Genomic DNA, 16,243 nt, shown 5'->3' on the forward strand with positions numbered 1-16,243 from the left:
CACTCACACCCATTACCAAATAGCTGAGATCTCTCCCATGACTATTATCAGTGAATTACCGTATTATTACTGAATTCATAGATATTGTTTCTTTCCTCTGGATCTGCAGGGAACATGAGGGAATGGACTGGAAAACCGTTAATACTTCACTGTTTCAGTCCGTGCTCTTTTCTGGCATACATGCATGTGGACCTCACAAATTTGCAAAATGTACTTGCTCTTGGTGCATCTGACTTAGCCCCGATATAACATAAGCAGGATAACTTTGCTTACGAAGAACTGCTTATCAGGCAAATTACCTCTTGCAGAGCAACATCCTACCTGAGCCTCTTGGTCTGTTTCCAACAGTCTGTATGCCACACAATGCTATGTGTGGTCATGGAATTTGAGGTAGTCCCAGATAAGTAATAAAGTACACACTGTGACTGATCTTTTTTTCTTTAGATGGTGGTTACATTAAACATGGATGAAAAGCTTTTCTTTTAGCGATGGAGGAAAGGGACAGTTTGCTTGTATTTCACTTAGTGACCTTTTGCAAATTAAATTAATGTTTTGGATCACTTCTAGCCTAATTACATGTTTGGAGTGGGAGTGGAACAGCAAGAGGTTGTATAAATGTCATTGCTCAAGGGTTTTTAGTGAGAGATCTTGCTTTAACTGTAAGAGGAAAGATTTTATTCCACAGTTCATTTTCACAGATATTTTCGTGAGATTGAGCACTTATTGATGTCCATTGAATTAACTGGAATAAAAACATAAGTACAGGATACAAAGAAGTTAGAATGTGGGGCCTTGGAACAGTCTTCCTCTAGGGTCCTGGGGAGTGCATCTGTGTGGTTGTGCATCTCATCTGTTTCTACCTGTGTCACTCTTACCTCTATCGGTACCACTGATTTGAGCCATATATGCACCTGCAAAGTTAAAATATCCCATTTTCCAATATCTGTCACATAACTGTGTGGAGTAGTTACCTTAGATCACAGAAGATGAATGTACCATACCTTAGTCCACCACATTTCTATAGTAAGGGCTATCCTCTTTTGTCTCAAAAAGCGTGCATGGTATATGTCTGCTTAGTTTCATGGGTAGGAAACTTAAATTATGGCAAGCTAACCCCACCTTTAAAGTGACAGAATTTCAGGTGCCATAAATTGGGGCAAATTTCTTTTGGATCTCTGCTGCTTTGCATGAATGGATTGCCTCGTCCATTGATATTTTTTATTTTTTCTTTCTTGAGGAGATCTTCATGGCCCTGGTATTTCTCCTTGTTTCTGAGACATCTGCCTTCTCCAGCATGGGGAATATCAGTTTGCTGGGACATCTGTGCTCCTTCCCTTGATTCAGCAGTCTGCTAGAATGAATCTTTTTGGTTTTAGTAACATGAACCAAATCAAAGCTTCTAAATTATATTAGCTTATAAACAGGGTTGTTTTTGTCTTCAGCTGTTTGAAAATGTTAACATTGTGCTGTGTTTATACAGAAACCTACTTTATTAAATTAGCCTCTTATATTGGGCTGAGATTGTATTATTATACGAATGCCAGACTGTCTCTTTCCTGAGCCTGTTAAACTTCAGCTTATGGATGGCAAGAAAAATTTTACTTGAAAACTTTAAATGAATCTTTAGCTCAATACATTTTTTTTTTTTTTTTAATATAGAAACCATTTATAGTTTACCATTTACCTAAATAGAATCAGGCATTCTTCCATGGAAGATTTGAAGAGAATCTGTTTTATTTCCTCTCTGAATCCTTAATTTGTTATTAGTTTTTCACTGCAGAATAGTGAGATTCATTTTTGTCATCCAGAGGGGAAGGGAAGAAGAGAATCTACTATAAATGTTCACTAGATATGATTTTCTCCTTTACTGTGGTATTAATTCAAATTACAGTCTTGAAAATTCAGAATGAAGTGAATAGGAGACTTTAGGATGGTCCATTTTATTGAAAACAAGATGAAAAGAACATGCATTTGGGACTTATTACTGGGACTCTGGACATCTGCAGAGGAAGGAACATTAATGCTTTTAGCTAAATCAGATTTAATTTAGCCTTAATGGAGCTTAATGGTCACTGTATGTGTTAAAGTTCTGTTTATAAATTACTAATAGTTCTTTAAACAGTTAATTATCAGTCACTTAGTTGCTTATATATAAACACTTACCTGTGTAAATAGTATACCTTTTAGAGCTGTACCATGGATGTGTATATAATATAATGGTTATAATATATTAGCTTCTGCTTATAATATATTAGCTTCTATACAGGTACGTTTAATGCAGCAAGAACATAGATTGACTAGACTCTTATATTCTCTATAGAGAAAACTACAAATAATCAACAAAGCACAGATCTCAAGGTCTCAAAATATTTTGGATCATCCTTATCCAAATGTTACATTCCTTTTGGACTGAGGTTACATAATAGTGTCTTAGCAAAGGTACAGTAGAAAGACAGACTGAGCTTGTGCTATCGTACCTTCCCCTAAAGATACTCAGCATTTCAAAGAGAAAAAAAAAAAAAAAAAAAAGGAAAAAAAAAGAGCTGAAGTGGAAGATGAATGCCTCAAAGTGGTGAATTTTTACAACCTCTACCTTTATTCACATGCTAATGATTGGGAACCTTAAACAACAATGAAGGTGAAATAATGTTGCCTATGTGCAGCATGAGACAGCTTAGTCCCAAGGGTTTAATGCTGTACTAGCAATGGCCCCATGCTCTGGTGCTTGGGATGGGACTGGTAAACTCTGAACAAAATGCGAAATTAAACAACAGGGGAACAACTTACGAAAAACAGTGGTGTTTCTCAAACACTGATGAAATTCTTGGGAACAGATGACTGATGACCAGGTGACCATTTGGCTGATTAGGCCCAAATTAGGGAATGTATGATAGAAGCACATGTAACTGTTGGAGTGGGAAACTGAAACAACATTGGACTCCTTCCTTCTTTTGTTAGTAATTGTCCCTTTGCCCTTAGTGGGACCATATGAAATTTTTGTCAGGAACACTTAGTGAGATGAGATGATGTTTAAAGCAGGACAGGAGCCACTTTGCATCCAATGTTAATGACGTCTTTTGAAATGAAGAGTTTCTTTTCAATGAATTTCTGTCTGACAAAGGAGCTTTTGCATCAGAAAGATACCCAGATTGACCTTAGGCAAATCCTGTCATAATCTCTAGAGCAGGATGTTTTTCTGTCTGCGTCATTGAGCAAGGTAAATAAGAACGCCTTAATGGTCCATATTGACCTCCACATTTTTGTGTAGTAGTTATGAATACATATTTCAATTAAAGTCACTCGATATTTCCTATTGCCACTTCTAGCTTTCACATAACTAAAACTTTACATAGCATTCGTTTTTGCACTGCTCCATCTTTGGTGCAAAGCAATTTTTTTCAGAGGACTATACACTCAAGGTTGCTATGTGCCTTAGAGCCAAAAAGATTTTACCCATTAGTGCTCATATCTTGCTGTGATAAAGACTAAAAAGGTTAACTAGAAAGCTGGGAGAGTTCATACAAATGTCTGGTACTGTGTTAGCCTAAAGGTGCTCTGCATCCATCAGAGAATTTCTTGTCTTACCATAGTGAAATGTATTCAGAGTCAGCTGCAACAGGGACTCAATGTCAGGAGGGACTCAATGCATATATTATTTGTACAATTCTATTAAGAAATTAGAAATTGCCAAGGTGTGTTATTTTTAAAAGAATACAGCCCTAAGTGTGATATTTTTTGTTGATTTCATAGCATTTTCACAGAATCACAGAATCACAGAATCACAGAATTTCTAGGTTGGAAGAGACCTCAAGATCATCGAGTCCAACCTCTAACCTAACACTAACAGTCCCCACTAAACCATATCCCTAAGCTCTACATCTAAACGTCTTTTGAAGACTTCCAGGGATGGTGACTCCACCACCTCCCTGGGCAGCCTGTTCCAATGCCTCACAACCCTTTCAGTAAAGAAGATCTTCCTAACATCTAACCTAAACCTCCCCTGGCGCAACTTTAGCCCGTTCCCCCTTGTCCTGTCACCAGGCACGTGGCAGAACAGGCCAACCCCCACCTCTCTACAGCCTCCTTTAAGGTATCTGTAGAGAGCGATAAGGTCGCCCCTGAGCCTCCTCTTCTCCAGGCTGAACAAGCCCAGCTCCCTCAGCCGCTCCTCGTAGGACTTGTTCTCCAGGCCCCTCACCAGCTTCATCGCCCTTCTTTGGACCCGCTCAAGCACCTCCATGTCCTTCTTGTAGTGAGGGGCCCAAAACTGAACACAGTACTCGAGGTGCGGCCTCAACAGAGCCGAGTACAGGGGGACGATCACCTCCCTAGCCCTGCTGGCCACGCTGTTTCTGATACAAGCCAGGATGCTGTTGGCCTTCTTGGCCACCTGAGCACACTGCTGGCTCATACTCAGCCGACTGTCCACCATCACTCCCAGGTCCTTCTCTGCCTGGCAGCTCTTAATGGCAGCTCTTAAAGCTCTTTCTTTAATAGTAAAGAAATGTTTTGCACAGCCAATCAATTTGATCTGTTTACTGATAGTGGATATTTTTGATGACACAGCAGCATATAACATGACTGAACTTTTGTTCTGTCAAGGGCTATAATACTAGGAAATGGCACTTTATTTTTTTTTCCAGTGCTATAGACATACCTTAGAAGTGCTTTTCCAAGATTTTTTGTCCTTGCCAGACCCTAACTCAAACAGAGTTAGCAGGTCACAAGTCTACATAATTAGACATCATGTAGTAGAAAGTTGTGAGTTGAAGTGTTTACAGTTATTTTGTCATGTATTGATTTTATAATTCATTCCTCAGTTTTAATGAATCAAAAAGCTTTCCGATACCTCTTTTTCTCAAACTCTGGAGATCATCAGGTGGTAATAGCAGTCAGTGTGGATGTTGCTAAAAAGTATGCAATAATTATCTGATGCCATTGCTTGGTGCCATATTTCTTTCCCACGCTGTGGAAGAACCTTGTCATGGTGGTAATGATGCCGGTACTGATTCCTTTACAAGGAAAAGGAAGAGTTTGTATCTGCCTTCATGAAGTCTTCCAGGAACTGACAGAAAGTCATAGGTCCCATTGTTGACCAGCTATGAATGAGATTAGAGTCTGCATTTTAGTTGAGACATTCCTCATCCAGGCCTCTTAAGGGAGCCCAGAAGCAGCATTTTTAGAAAGACATATTTTTTTGAGAAATGCACGGTCATATTTTCTAGGAATTAAATGTTACTTCCATGAAGGTCAAACACACCAGAGTGCGGTGCAAAAAATATCATGCATGATACAAGTGAACAAGACATTAGGGCATTAAGTCTTAAAGTTGTGTCCCTCTTCCTGAATTCAACTGATTACTATTTATGCCCGTAGGCTGCAAGTAAGGTTTGTTTAGTTCCCCTTGGCTTTGCATCTATACAGATGGAGTTTGAGTTAAGTTTAAATTTTGACAAGTGTGTGGGAGTGTGACCGCATGGGAAAAGAGAGAGAATGAACTGAAGATTGCAAAAGAATTGAATGGTAAAAGGGTGCAAAAAGGTGCCTATTTCCAGGTCTTGATCTTTAATCTAATTTTGCTGGAAATAATTAGTTAGCACTCAGCACTGCAAGGTGTGAATGTCCTGCTCCATGAGCCAGGACATCACTATGACAAGTTGTCCAATTTTAATGATGATAACTGTGGGTTCCTGGAAATTCGCACCCTGCCTGGCAAAATTGGTCTTAGGAAATTTACCTCAGTGCTTCAGCCATCACAATAATGGTTTCACCTTTAGCAATTTACTTGTTTAAAAGCAAGCAGATCCTTAGATACCCAAAGACCATGTAAAATAATGGTAATTAGACAGGCTTTGTCTTCTGGTACATGAGGGATGATTTACAAGAAGAGGAGGGAATCCTGTTTCTGATAAAATATTTATTACTTCTGCCAACCTCTCCTGTCACAGCTCTTCTCCCATGTTCTCAAAAGCAGAAACATCCTTTCAAGATTTTTCTTTACATTTATGAGATTTATACCTGAGGTTCTTCTTTTAGAAAGGATCCCATACATAGAAAATTTGTATTCATTAGATCAGTGAAAATTCACTTGGCATTTAATGTAGCCATGCCTGGAATCTATTTAAGTGCATGTTCCAAAAATTATGAATTAAGTTCATATGTTCCACACATTTGATTTTTAAGCATTACATTGTGCATTTTTAAAGTTCAGCTCAAGTTTTCACCTCAGTATGCTACTAACACCTCAAAGACAATTGCATGAAGGTGTCTAGTAGTCATACTTTGTTTGTGAACTGGTTCTTCAGGTCTATGTTTTGGTGAGGACTACATTAAGCTCCCCAAAACACATCCTGAGAGAAATTCTGGTGAATACTTAATAGCTTATAAATCGATCTTCTGCGATGTGTCCGTGAAAGGTGAGTATCTGCATCAGAATAACAGCTGCATATCAAGAAATAGAGTCCCTGAAGACATCTAACCTATTCCTCAGTCCCCAAACAGGATCAACTATATTGATACCATATACAGTGTTCTTTTAGACTTTGAATTCTTTGAAGGCTTTGCATGAGCTGGGTTTTTTGTAGGGTAGACAAACAGAAGATGTGAATGAATGGAAAGAGCAAGTTTTGCTTTTGGTCAGGGTTTCCTTTCTGTTTTTCTTCTTCTGCCTGACTATACTCTTCTGGAGTTCATTCCTCTCACCCCTCCCTGACACATTTAAGGGAAGGTCTTGGCATAGCTCTGTGACTCTGCTTATCACAGACCCACACAGCATCTGTTGTTATAGGTAGGAAAGAGGAGCAAGATGGAGGCAGGGCAACTGTTGACATAACCAAAGGCTCTGACATCAGTCCTTTTAATTAGGTGGAGAAAGCAGAGAGCTAGCAGATATTTTTAGAAAGCAGGATGCTGGGGAAAATTACCTCATGCCTGAGGTCTCTGGGTTTTATCATTTTAAAGAGTACAGTGAAAAATATATTGAAATTGCATCTTTCTAATGCTTTCCACTTCCTTATTTATCCCTCAACCTTTTTCCACCCTGTCTCGGCAACTGGATTATTCAAGAGTTTTAATCAGAAGTTAGTTCCACAAACATTTTACTTTTCACCTGTCCCCTGCAGATCAGTAGTATGTAGTTTCAATCTAATTAATAGAAGTCAGAGGCAAAAAGAAACAAAAAAAAAGGGGGGGGGGGATTGGATTAAGAATCAGATTTTCAAATGTGCTCACAATATGTCTCTGCCTGTTGCCACTAATGCCCAAGGTAGCTCTTTAGATTTCAGAATTGCTGCTACTACTGATATTCATGCTAAAGCAGCTGGGGACTTCAAGGAGAGTAGAGGTGGGCCAAAGCTCAGCTCTCCTTAACAGACCCAGATGGGCCTGACCCATCAGCTTGTTCTGATCAACGGAAAATCAGCTCTTGTCTTCACCTGGCCTTTCATCAGCTGACAAAGCACACCAGTGTTGGTTTTACTCTTCTCTGAGTGTTTCTGCCTCTCATTCTGCTTTGACCTTATTTCTCTGCTCAGGGACTACCTCTAATGAGGAGAGCTTCCAAGATGATTGTGTTGCTGATCTTTCAGTTTTGTTTTGTTTCATTTTGTTTTTCTCTTTCCCTAAAGTTTTATGGCTTAGGTATTGTTTGTTTGACATGGATGTATTAGAAAATGTCTTTTACAGGAGCTACTGAAATGGCCATCTCTTCTACTTATGCATGTCAAAAGATATTCAGATAATGCATTTACCTGCATCACATGGATTTCCTGCTGCTCGCAATGAAGCTGGATTCTGACTAAGAAAAGGCCAAAGCTTTAATGCCTTGCAGCAGCCAGATGCCATCAGACCTAAGGTGTATATTAGCTCACTGCAGGGGAGAAGCAGTGGGTTGGAAGAGTCCTTCCTTTTCTTCCTTTATCCAAAGAGTTATGTAGGGAAAGGGAGTAATGCAGAGACAAAGGAGTTTGTTGAGTCTGGATCTGCCCTTGTTTTGGAAGGCTTCCACGTTTAGACAGTGAAATGAACCCTATATTAACCTGAAAAAAAAAAAAAAAAGAAAAAAAAAAAAAAAAAGGAACTACATCAGTGCCTTGCTTTCCATGCCTGGGCGGATATGAGCCTTGGGGTCAGGAGGGATTATTTTGCACCACAGTCATGTAACTAAAGCTGTGAGATATTCAATCCAAGCAGCTAGATAGTTCAACTTTTAAAATAAAGTGCTTCTTCAAGCCCAGCAAATAGTGACCAGGTAAAACTGTCTGTTATCATAGAATCATAGAATCTCCCAAGTTGGAAGGGACCCATAAACATCATCAAGTCCAACTCCTGGCACCACACAGGTCTGCCCAGAAGTTTAGACCATGTAACTAAGTGCACAGTCCAATCGCTTTTTAAATACAGACGGACTTGGTGCAATGACTACATCCCCGGGGAGCCTGTTCCAGTGTGCAACCACCCTCTCGGTGAAGAACTTATTGACCGGGTAAAACTGCCAGTTAGAACCAAGTGTCTTAGATGCACCCATCCTAGAGCCAGAAAGGGAGAGGTTCTCTTATCCCATTCATCCTCTGCAGAGACACACCTGCCTTGCTTCCTTCAGCAAATCCACCACTGCAGGAGTTATTGCTCTGTCCTTAAACAGGCCAGTAACTGAAAGTGCATGTGGACCATACACTATGGGAAGACATCCAGAATTCTCTTCGGAGAATATTTCAATTAGTTAAAAAAAATGCTGTTCCTTGGAGAGTACATGTTCCTTTTGTGTCCATATGCTGGCAAATCTAGAAGAGAGAGCAATAAAAATGTTGGTGTAAGGGACTGAGAAGCTGAGCTCCTAGGCTATGTTCCTCTCATTCAGTACATCTGTTGGCTTAAAGCTTTTGGTCTTTGAAGTAACTGGTATTCTGATGCCTTCTTATCTTTCAGAGACTCCTAGAGCTTGAGTAACGAACATTTCTGAAATGTAACTCTTCTTCTGATAGAAGATATTAAGTCTCAGAGCAAAATAAGCATAATCTTGGTATGCTCAAACTAGTTTTGCCATAGGTGTAAACAGAATGAATGATACTTGCTACATCATAGGAGATATCTTGGGTTATTTTAAATGCTGTAATCCTTCTCCTTTGGATTTCTGGGCTATTTTTATAATGCTAATTCTGATTAAAAATATTAAGTCTGATTGTCAGCACTAATCCATGCTTCATCCCTGCATATCTGGCAATGTTAAATGCTCTAACTAGTCTGAAAGCACTTTAAAACACTACCATGTTGTAGAAAACTGTGAGAAAAACATTCAAGATACAGACATTTCTCCACCTGTACAAAAAGAAGAGTTTACGGAGCTGCACAAGCCAGGATGGATGCTGTATTTAATGCATTGACTTTGATTATGTCCCAGCTTGAAAACAGCTGATTCCATTTTTTAGCTGTCTGTGTGAGGAAGTGAAGCTCAGCTGTGATTCTCCACTGATGTGAAAAATGGTTTGACTATTTCCAGTCATGCAGTTTTCTCATTAAATGCAGTTACTCAGTTCTACTCTTAATAACTGAAATGGCTGTATAAAACTGGGCTTGAAGTGTCCCTCCACCCGCAAAAATGAGTGAGATTTTGGTGGCTGCTTCTGTAGCCTGGCCCTGCCCTATTCACTGGGCATGGTACAGCTGCTTTGAGCCTGGTCCAAATTATAGCCAGGCAACAAAAAGTTTCACCAAGCTACTCAGCAGCATGTAACCCGTTAGAGCAATAGAGAAAATGACACAGCTCTGGAGTTGTCTCATGTTCTTAGGCTGTTCTGGTCCACTTTGGGTTGTATTTTAGGCTCTCTGTACTGTAAATGCAAACTGACTTTACAGGAATGAATTCTACATTTTGGTACCTAAAAAGCTCAGCTAACATCTTCAAGCTGCACAGATGCTGTGAGAGGGTTTCTAGGCATGGAGTATGAACTCTGTAGCACTGCTTTAAAATCAAAATGAGAAAGATATCTCAAAGAAGTTGACGCTAGTTTTCAGTACCTTGCATGTAAATTTACTCCCCCTCAGTTTTCTACTGAAACCTAACTTGACTATGCAAACAACAATTAAGCTATGCTGTATTTTTCTGGTTTATCTGATCTTTAAGTAATATCAAAGCTGGAAATAAGTTTTTTTGTTGTTGTTTTTATTTGTACTGAACAATAAAGACTTTGCTCATTACATGAGCAAGTACAAGTACAAGTACAAGTAAACACAGCAAGTGAATTATGTGAGGCACATAAAGGTGAGAAAGGGCTAATAAAGTTAGCATATGAGAAAGATATACTTGTTCCTGTAGAGATTGACAGCTATATGTACTGTGAATTTCTGATAAGGAGGAAAATGGTACTATAAAAATGCTATCCTAGAAATTATCCAGTTCAAGTATCCATCTTCAAGTTTACATTTTAAATTCTCTATTTCCAACTGAAACATTACTGTAATGGGTGTAATCTTAAAAACTTCCTTAGTAATAAAAAGAAAATGGAATTTATTTGCTATAGGGATGTGTGTAGGAAGACATAGCAGGTATACTGCATTTCAGTTAAAGCTTGAAGAGTGGTTTGAAAACAATGCTTTTTCATAAAACGTTTAAGAAATGACCACTGTAGGAAAGGTGTCTGTACAATAAGCAGTGGACAAGGGCATAGATCATTTCCTGCAAATAAAATACTGTGTATCAGTATGTGCTGACCCACACCGTTGTCTTGCTTGGTCCATGCAGGCATCACTCAATCACTACTCACCTTCACAAAGACTCTGCTTGCAGAGTGGGACACAAGCTGAGAAATTAGTCGTCTGCTTCAATGTGTTATATTCACTTGAGGAAGGTTCCTCTGAAGTGGGAATTTACATTGGTTAGTTGGCTGTACAGCCAAAGGGGGTGTGAGATGTATAGAAATAACAGTAGTCAGTTTAGAGCAAGGGAAGGGTGGGCATAAAGAGAAGCATGGGGGATTTTGTATACATAAGTGGCAGCCTTTCTGAGGACACAAACAGCAACCATTTTGAAAGCACAAACAGTGGCCGGGATGCAAAAATTTACAGGAAAGCAAAGACTCTAAAGATGGTTTAGTCACTTTTTCAAGTGGGCTGTGAGTTCAGGTTTCGCAATTTTCAAGCATATTGGTTTCAAGGTTTTAAAAGAGCTTGGATGACTCTTCAGAATATGTGGTTTTTAGCACTTTCAGCAATATAACTTCCAAATAATCCAAACCATCCCTGGTGCATCCTTTTCATTCTCCTCTCACCAAAGTCAGGATTTCTTAGAAAACTGTTCCTGTCTATCCTAGATTTATTTAGTATTGTTATGGCAAATACTTTGAAAGAAATGTACTTTCCCACATGTAATAGTGACTGTGTATTGTCACTATTGGATTTTATTTTATTTTTTTTCCCTAGGCTGGTCTTTTTGTCATTAAACAGAGCCCAGAATGACCTGACCTTTTTTTCATGACACAATGGGCAAATCTAGTCTTTCCATCACACAACTGTGAAGCAAACAAGGCTATGTCAATAATCTGGGTTTATTTTTAGCTTCCTGCAAGCTGTCACCACCTCCTTCTTGTCTGCTGTCTCTCCAAGCAGTTGGGAGATGCTGTCTTCCTCTCCCTTGGATCCCGTGTTTTCTGCCCTGGTGATTATGCACCATCTGTTCTGGAATTCATGTTCATTCCCCAATTAAGAGCAAAGATAAAATATGATTATCAGAGGTGGATTGAAGTCTTGTGCTTCCTAGGTGCAGGTGACTTCGATTTCATATAATTCTTTCTTCTCTGAAATGATTAAGTTTTGATATCCTGACCATAAAAACATCTCATAAAGGACCATTATTAAGGGCATGTCACATTAAAAAAAAAGTCGTACTGGATCAGAACAGTGTTCACTAACACAGATATCCTATCTCCAGACAGGAATTTCTGTAAAAGAAATTACAAGAACAGGGGAAACATATAATGTTGCTTCCCAGGGCATTATCAAAACATTCAGAAATTAGTGTCTATGGGGCTTGTGAGACAGAATGGAAGTCCTTGTGTTTAGAAGCCCATGGAGTTTTTTCTTTGAATTTGTTCAGTTGGCTCTGGAGTCTGCATATTTTTTAGTATTTACAGGGCTTTGAAGCTAGGATTTCAACAGCTGAACTACAGGTTGCATGAATAAGCACCATCCTTTTGTTTTGAAACTGCTGCATTTGCTGCTTCCTAATTATTGGATGAGAAATGATGGTGAAAAAATGTTTCCTTCTAATGTTTTTCTGTCATTTGCAAGATTTCATAGACCTACCACTCCTTAGCTCAGATTTATTTTCCTTAGCCTAAGAAGGTGTCACCTGTTAGGATGTGTGCATCTCCATAAAGGCAGACCACAGAAACATCATCGACACATGGGATATTTTCTGCCTGGGTTCATACCAGGGAGAAAACTCTCGCAGGAAATGTTTTTGCTTATGGTTGTCCAGAAGTCTTTCATAGCATACAGGGCTACTAAATTGCACACATTCATTCAAAATTCAATGTATATAAAAAGCAGATTTAATGGTGCCACCAGCAACTCTTTTTGAGCAATGAATGACAAATGCCAAGATTCAACTAGCTCACCGATTCCTTAATGTGAGTCAAGAATCACAGAACCATAAAATTATTTGGGTTGCAAGGAACGTTAAAGATCATTTAGTTCCAACACCCCTGCCATGGACACCTTACACTGGAAGAAGCTGGCCTTGTTCCCTGTACTTTGATGTTTCTTTCGTATTCCTTTTTTTTCAAGAAAGGCACAACAATGTTCCACTCAATGCCACTTTAGAGAGCAAGAACATGTAAAATCCAGCTTTGGTTTTAAGAGTTTTCACAGCAAAAGTTAAGAGATTACCATTTATCTGTCTTTAGTCACTGATTTTTGGTTGAAAATACTTAGACATTAGTCATTAGACACAAGAATTATTCACTCATGGTTATTTATGTATTTATTTACTGTCAGCCAGTTCCTGTATTGATAATGCTAGACACTATCAATAGCACTCACAGTAGTTTTATTTGTAGTTGTGCTCCATGCTGCCGCATAAGTCATAGTGGAGTGCTCTGGGATGACACAGAAATATTAATGTAGAGTCAGGGAATTATTTATTATACTTGCAAACTATGTTAAGAGAACATTACTAGGATAGCACTCCAGTTTTAAGAACAGCAAGAAATGAGCCTATCTGTGCGCTCTTTAACTTAAGCACCTTAAGCACATGCTGAGCCACCATTCCACTGCCTTTTAAGTGGAGTTTTTTCAGATATTAAAGGAACAGTGAGTGTGCTACAGTGGGCAAGCTTCTTCCTTATCAAAAGAAATTCCTGTTCTATAATTAGAACCACCACCATGCTATGAAAGATTTTGTGTATAAAGAAAGAATGAAAGGGGAGTATAGAGCTCCACAGGGATACACAAGTGTTCTCAATGCCCTGCTGTGAGATGTCTCAGCTAGGTCCTTTCACAACCATCTGGTTCATTTTTTTCACCAAAGCATGCTACAAGTGTAATCCTGCAGTCTGACCTCTCTTTGTAACCCTTTGTTTAGAAGGTGGTCCTAGAATTACGCATTTTATCCTGCATAATGTCACTAAGGTCTGGAATCAATTTGTGCTGATAGCTGGTGTTATAGGAAGCCCACACAACTTAGCTTGACCAATGGGAAAACTTGGTGTCTGGCACTATGACCATCAGGGACAAACAAAGAAAGAAAGGAGAAGTCCATGATGGTGCAACATGGTTCGGAGTTGTCTTCTAGGATTTCATTTTTTTTTGCAGACCTCTGGCTCTTGGAGGTGGTGGTGTGTGGAGGAAGGATGCAGAAGTATAGATCACTATTGTCTTATCTGTCTTGTTCTGTTTGTGAAAATTGGCAACCTGTAGCAGGTTAAAACATTCTCTGAAACGGCATACTTTTAAAATTCACCCTGCAGACAAAGATTAAGTGCTTAGGCAATTTTGTCTTCCCAGCTGTGGACATCTGCATGTACTAGGATTTTGTTATTTACATGTTGCTTGTTACTAACAGCTCCAGGTTAAAAAGCTGAAATTCCATTTATTTTTTTTTTCCTATGCATTACTTTAAATGAGAAAAGCAATGCAGTCTTCTGTGAGCTCAGACTCTGGTATCTTGATATAAAATCACAGTGGGTCTTTGATATTCAGGATTGCTACATGCTACTGGAAGATGTATGATAATATTTTCAAAAGAAGTGGGAGGAGGTTATGGAAACGGATAGTATCTGCTATAAGAAGATGTGATGTGTCTCCTGAGTGAAAGTGGCAGCTAGGGTCACAGAAGAGAGCATTAAATCAGGGCTTGTACTGCAAGTGGAAAAACCCTGTTTTTCTGTTAGGGTTAAAATCTGAAGCAAGCTGAAAAACAAGGATCCTTCCTTCTAAGAAAAACTTATGCTTTTTCAGCCTCAGGAAAGACAGGCCCTTTCAAAAGAGATTTGTCCCACAGCTGAAGGAAAGTCAGAAAAACTGATAGATATAGGCTGAAATCTGTGTTTTTTATATCCCAGAGTGTGTCTCTAAAAGGCAAGCTACAGAGGGATTTTCTTACACAGCTCTTGTAAGCACCAAAATTGGAAGGCTCTACAGAGTGACCTGGATAGGCCAGACTGATGGCCTGAGGCCAATTGTTTGAGGTTCAACGAGGCTAAGTGCTGGGTCCTCTTCTTGGGGCACAATAACTCCCATGCAATGCTAAAGACTGGGGGAAGAGTGGAAAGGGAGCTGGGGGTATTGGCTAGCTGAACATGAGCCAGCAATGTGCTCAGATGGCCAAAATGTCAATAGCATCCTGTCTTGTATCAGGAATAGTGTGGCCAGCAGGACCAGGGAGGTGATCATTCCCCTGTACTCGGCTCTGGTACTCAAGTACTCAAGTACCTCAAGTACTGCATTAAGCTTCGGGCCCCTCAGTAAATGAAGAATATTGAGGTGCTAGAGTGTGTCCAAAGAAGGGCAACAAAGGGTCTAGAGAACAATCTTAAGAGTGGCTGAGGGAGGTTTTTTTGTTTGTTTGTTTTGTTTCATTTTGTTTTATCACCTGGAGAAAAGGAGGCTCAGGGGAGACCTTATTGCACTCCACAATTACCTTAAAGGAGGTTGTAGCAAGGTGGGAATCAGTCTCTTCTCCCAAGCACCAAGTGATAAGACAAGAGAAAATGACCTCAAGTTGTGCTAGGGGAGGTTTAGGTTGTATATTAGGAAAAAATATCTTCACTGAAAGGGTTGTGAGGTATTGGAAAAGACTGCCGAGGAAAGTGAGTGAGCCACCATCCCTGGAGGTATTCAGAAAACATGTAGATGTGGAATTTAGTGACATAGTTTAATGGTGGACTTGTCTGTGCTAGGTTAAAGGTTGGACTTGATGATCTTAGAGGTCCTTTCCAACCTAAATGATTCAATGTTCCTATATACCTGTAGTAAGGGCAGCATGCTAAAATGTCAAGCATCCTGATTAAAGCTCTTGCTTTTAAATCAGGTAAATGAGGATCTTTATTTTCAGTCTCAGTGCTGGCTTTTGATCACCGTGGTATTTGCTTTTATAGGCACTCTTTTGTTTCTGTCTTTTTGATTCTGGCCACATAATTCATATGTTGAGTCTTTATTCCACAGGCATCTTTAAAAATTGTCAGGCCTGTAAGAAGTCAGTGTGGATGTATATGAGGGGACAGATCTATTTTACTAAAATCAATGACAGCAGCTTGGGTGACAATAGAGAAAGTTGTGTGAAATTTGCTAGGAATAAAATCTGTCTGACATCTATAGATATAAGGTCTGTTTAGTTTTTGTTGAGATAATGATATTGTTTTCCTGAAACATCAGTGCTGCACTTTATCATTTGAGAACATAGTCTGGCCTTTCAGGAGGATGTAAGGTCATTTTTTTCTCTCCCTCTCTCCCTCTCTCTCTCCCTCTCTCTCTCTCTTTCTCTTTTTGTATATACATGTATATATGTATGAATATGTATGAAACAATATATATTTTGTTGGAGAACCTGAAATGTTCCTGAGAATTTGATCTTATGGTTCATCTCTCCAGGGAAAAAAAAAAAAAAAAAAGAAAAAAGAAAATAAATCATTCCTAAGATCTCATGGAAGTGCCCTGTGCTGCAGCTTGTACCCATTGCCTCTGGACCTTCCTCTGTGCATCCCTCAGAAGAGACTGTCTTCCATGTGCTCTCTCCCCTTCTGTACAGTGG

At 39.3% G+C, this 16,243-nt stretch overlaps 1 protein-coding gene and 1 long non-coding RNA gene across 7 annotated transcripts in view; one reads left to right on the top strand and one right to left on the bottom strand.

Annotated features, from left to right (window-relative positions):
• NRG1 (neuregulin 1) overlaps nt 1–16,243 on the top strand; it is a 464,304-nt gene that overhangs the window by 149,711 nt on the left and 298,350 nt on the right. The gene's annotated exons all lie outside the window — the stretch shown is intronic.
• LOC119714363 (uncharacterized) lies at nt 6,507–9,971 on the bottom strand. Its single transcript, XR_005261488.2, has 3 exons — nt 9,264–9,971; nt 8,582–8,780; nt 6,507–8,036 (listed from the first exon to the last, which is right to left on the bottom strand). It is a non-coding gene; the product is annotated as an uncharacterized lncRNA (long non-coding RNA).

Source organism: Anas platyrhynchos, chromosome Z, assembly GCF_047663525.1.
Source record: "Anas platyrhynchos isolate ZD024472 breed Pekin duck chromosome Z, IASCAAS_PekinDuck_T2T, whole genome shotgun sequence".
NCBI classification, from domain to species: Eukaryota; Metazoa; Chordata; class Aves; order Anseriformes; family Anatidae; genus Anas; species Anas platyrhynchos.